This window comes from Microtus oregoni, unplaced genomic scaffold (assembly GCF_018167655.1).
Source record: "Microtus oregoni isolate MIOR12 unplaced genomic scaffold, Mior012 000019F_ref0000042, whole genome shotgun sequence".
Taxonomy (NCBI): Eukaryota; Metazoa; Chordata; class Mammalia; order Rodentia; family Cricetidae; genus Microtus; species Microtus oregoni.
Genome location: NW_024543078.1, coordinates 9,988,846 through 9,993,672, shown reverse-complemented (window position 1 = coordinate 9,993,672; position 4,827 = coordinate 9,988,846). Strand labels below are relative to the sequence as shown.

Sequence of the window (4,827 nt, the reverse complement as noted above, 5' to 3'; positions counted from 1 at the left end):
AGGCATCTTTAAAAGAAAAAAAAAAAACTCAGTCACCTACCATTTAACTTGTTTTAATACTTCTTCACAAATGCTGAAAATACTAAAGTACACACAGTAATAATTATGACTTTGTGGCCACATTATAAATGTGGAATTCTAAATTTAAAACATTTTCTGGTTTTAAAAAATAAATCTGGTCATCCATGTAGCTCTGCAGGTCTCTCTAGTAGGGCCGGTCTCTAAGTTCCTGACTGTTCTTGCCTTTATCCACTTACGCAGGTCCTCTAGGTCCACATCTTCTTCAGTCCACCTGTTCCAACAATGGTCCAGGAGGGCCCACAGGACCATGTCATGTTCCTCCACCAAAGCTAACTCGTTCCAATATTTGGACAACTCTGAAGTCATATGTGCCTCCACCAATGCTACCTCGGAACAATTCTCCAGGACCACCTTGGTCCATATGGACACCTCTTCTTCCTTGCATGCCACCACTGCAGCCTTGGCCACTATCTCATCCCGGAGGTTGGAAGGGTTGCGGGAGGAAGCCCTCAGGTTTGGGGCCTTACCCTGGTTGCATTCTGTTCTCCAGTTCATTTTCTGAGTTCCACATACCTGCATGGGACACGGCCAATTTCCTGCTCATTGCTGCACATTTCCTCCTCCACATGGGGGTTCCTAAGTAGCCCCAGTGTTTTCATGGGGTGAAGCCCCTTTGTCTCCTCCAATGCCTCCCATGCAACCCATGGGTCCTTTGGGACCTCATGAGCTATTATGACCTCCACGGAGCAGTGGTGGCATTCCTCTCCCCTCACGAGGTGTCATGGCACTCCACATGCTATTCTTTGGAGGTTTCTTTCGCGCATGAGAAGCTTTAAGTATTCTTCCTTGAAAATCCTTTCCATCCAACCATTCCACAGCAGCCTTGGCAGTTGGCAGATCTTCATAGGCCACCGTGGCATCCCCTTTCGGCATTCCTCTCTCCTTATCCAAATAGATGTGGACCATGGGATGCCCAGTTCTCTTGTTCATCTTAACAACCCCACACTGCTTACCGAAGTCTGCCAGATCATCCAGAGTCACATTGTCATTTAAACCTTGCACATAAATTGCACTGTTGTCAGAATCCTCATCAGGATCTATAGGAAGGCCTAGATCAGGACCTTGTCCTTCATCCATGGGTCCACCAGGCTTATTGATGCCACCTTGGTCTCTAATGCCCATTCCACTGCATCCTCCTCCCTGCCCACCTCTGCTCATGCCTCCATGATTAAATCCCCTTCTTCTCCTCTCCCGGTTATTAGGGCCACTCATGTTCTGGTTCTCTCCTGGTTGGAAAATCCTCCAGACTCCTGCCCCCGACACCATTTGGTGTGGTCCTGTCGGAATGAACTCTGTTCCCTGTAGCTGCTGCTCTGTTGGCTATATTGACTTGGAGCCTGGCTGTAGGACCCAGTCTGAGGGGGGTAACTAATGGGAGGCTGCTGCCCATAGCTGCTTTGTTGACCATAGCTACTCTGCTGTCCATAGTTGCTAGGTTGCTCATAGATGTTCTGTTGAGATTAACTGCTCTGATCATAACTAGTTGCTTGTGAAGAGGAAGATAGGATGTGTAGCATAAGATGTGTAGGAGGATAGGGTGGAGATGCAGTGACTGGCTGCATGGGGTAGCTCCCAGGTGCTTGGGGATATCTGTAATTACTCTGTCCATACCCTAGGCCGGGCTGGTTATAAACCCCTGTGATAGATTGAGGTTGACTAGTCTCAGTGGGCTCGTTTGTATCCTGTGGTCTTGCAGGTGCAGCGGCAGCTGCTGGCTGCTGGCCATAGGCTGGGTAGGCAGGCTGGGTGCCATATGCAGACTGAGCTGCACAAGGTTCTTGGGTTGTGGTGACTGGAGCAGTGGTGGTGTCATGAGCACCAGTGCCACATCCTTGAACAGTCTGGCTGTATGACTGGGGGCAGTTGGAGTGGTATCACCAGTGGGAGGCTGTCCATAAGAAGTCACATATTCAGTCTGCCTGTAGGTGGCAGTGCTCTGAGCTGATATCAGTAGGCTGTCCATAGGTTCCATAGCTTTGTTTCCCATAGGCCTGGGTGGTCTGTGCATATCCTTGAGTTTGCTGGGCTGTGTAAGCACTGTAGCCCTGCTGGGCTGCAGCTTGGCTGTAGGTACTGTAATCCGTGGACACCATTTTCTCTCCTTCCTCCTCATTCACTCTTCCTCAGCAACATTCTGACCCTGTTCTTGAAACTTGCTTCTAAGAGAACACAAGTGTGATAGCTTCACTACTGATCAGGAATCTGCTCTTGTTCATGTGCCAGGTGACGCTTTCGACCCTCAGAGTGCTAATGAGGATTTCAGTGCTACCAGTCCAGCTGAATACACCCACTATGCAACTCACTCCAAGGTTCTGCCACTTTGGGAAGCAACAATGGCACTGCTGATGATAACCACCGGAATATGGTTTTTGAAATTTGTATCAACAGTGATGATGTGGGTATTCAACCTAATTTAACATGTGACATGCATTAAAATGAGTTTAACAAGGTAAGTTAGACCACAGCAGTGGTTTTAAATAGATGATGACTTATGCACTAGAAACCCAATTCTCTTTGGCACCAATACATATCATAACTAAATTTTGTGCTATATATAGGACTCTTTAGCTATTACCTAAAACTAGAAAAAATGCTTATCTTTTCCAATCATATTGAAAATACATCTAACATGAAACTTGTATTGTCTGAATGGCTAAGCAGAGAAATGTAACTGTTAGATATTAGTTTCTATTTTTCTCTGTCCATAAACTGTGACTTATGTGGATAGCATCATTTTGGAAATAAACACCCCCAAAGAAGCAACATGTGAGAATAAAACCAATGAAATAAGGCTCCACATTGTCACCACTTCTCAAATACAATGGCATTCCTTGTGACATGATACTACATAAGATTCTACTGGTGATGCCTCTGTTATTGCTCATCCTGACACTGCCACAAATGATGTTCTTGATACTACTGACAATTCTTGCTTTTCTTTTTAGTTGCTGCTGGAGCCTATGAGGAGCAATGTCAACAACATAAATTTTCTAAAATATTCCTGAAATTGTCAATGTTTGATGTTAAATATTTCTTGATACCATATATACTGATTTCACTATATAATAGTTATTTCATTAAAATGTTTTAAAAATATTTTAAACTGTTTCTTGGTATTGTACAAACTGTTGACATGATGTCTTGGTGACATGTTTAAGGAGAAAGCTTCTATAATACCTATCAGAGATAGAACAGATAGTGGCATATCAAATCAGACAGACCAGGAACAGATGTTGGCTGAACACCTGACTATGAAAGAAGAAAAAGGAGAGGCAGAGGGAGAGAGACAGAGGAGGAGACACAGAAAGAGGGAGAGGAACATAGAGACAGGAGGAGACAGAGAGATAGGTTTAGAAAGAGAATGAGAAGCAGGGGTAGGGATTCTTCTGAAAGAGAGGAAGGTCAGGGGAGGGCAGGAGGGAAGAAGATCTAGAACACTAGCATGGACTTTGAACTGTACAGCAGGTACTTGTGCTACTGAAGGAGCCTAGAGGCCGGTCTGTACCTTATTATGGTAATAGACACCACAGGCAGCCAATATTCCCTACTTCCAGTGATAAGAGAAATGACACCTTTGGGTAGAGGATCTAGCTTCACAAGTTTTTAAGCGATGTTGGCTTTTATCTATCCTCCAAAAATCCTCCAAAGTCCAGGTTGAGCCCCTTTCTGGGTATCTGAGCCTGCCATTACAGTTTTAGGAACTGGAGTTCAATAATAGGCGTCAATGAATTTTAGTGGATTTTCTAAGTCACAGACCAGCCTTGTTGAGGTTTCCATACTCAACTCTAACATAAGTAAAAAGCACCACCCAAACTACTCTATTGGCCTTAAAATCCAAAGAGTTAAAGTGTGGCTGCTTATGTGAATTTCCTTTTTCTGTATTTTTATGGCATCCCATCCCCCAGCACACATTAAGAAAAGTCCCTCACTGAGGGTGGGGCCTTAAGAACCCCTTCCTGTGTGTGATGATCATTGTGTCCTTGACACCATTTTACAGAAACCATCTACAACCTCTGCCTCTCTCTTCCAGAGTAGTCCCTGAACGTTGGAGGGTGTTGTAGTTCAGAGGTCTTGCTGAGGTCTGAGAACTGCACAGTTATGCTTTCTCTAAACTTTGGCCAGGTGTGAGTCTATGCATTCACCAGAGCCCTTTGACTAAAGAAACGTCTTTCATTAGGGATCACAGTTGCTCGATACTCACCTTACTAGACCTGGATGGAGGTGGGTGGGCCTTGTACTTCCCACAGGGCAGGGAACCCTGATTGCTCTTTGGGCTGACGAGGGAGGGGGACTTGATTGGGGGAGGGGGAGGGAAATGGGAGGCGGTGGCGGGGAAGAGACAGAAATCATTAATAAATAAGGAAATAAATTAATTAACATAAAAGAAGTTGCTCAAATGTATAGGTGTCAGCAAGAGTATGTAGAAGGCAGCTTGATTCTATGTAAGTTTAACAAAACAACAACAGAGGGCCTGTTGTGTGGATTCAACACATCAGTGATTAACTCAGGGTCACCAATACTTCTTCAGTGTGGCATTAAGGAAAGAAATAAAAGCACTTCCACTGGGATTCATTTCCAGATTTGAATTTTCTACATGTTCCCTGTCTTCCCTTCTTTGTCTGTTGCATGAATCTAAATCTGTGCCTTTCTGAAGAAGTCTGTCTGTCCCTGTGCTTGTTTTCTTGTATGAGTCTATGTCTGTCCCTACATCTGTCCTTGTGTGTAAATGTGTGTGTCTGCCCCTTT

General features: G+C 44.7%; 1 pseudogene; it reads right to left on the bottom strand.

The window, feature by feature from the left end:
* Window positions 1–205: 205 nt before the first annotated feature.
* LOC121459702 lies at window positions 206–2,174 on the bottom strand (annotated as a pseudogene).
* Window positions 2,175–4,827: the final 2,653 nt, after the last annotated feature.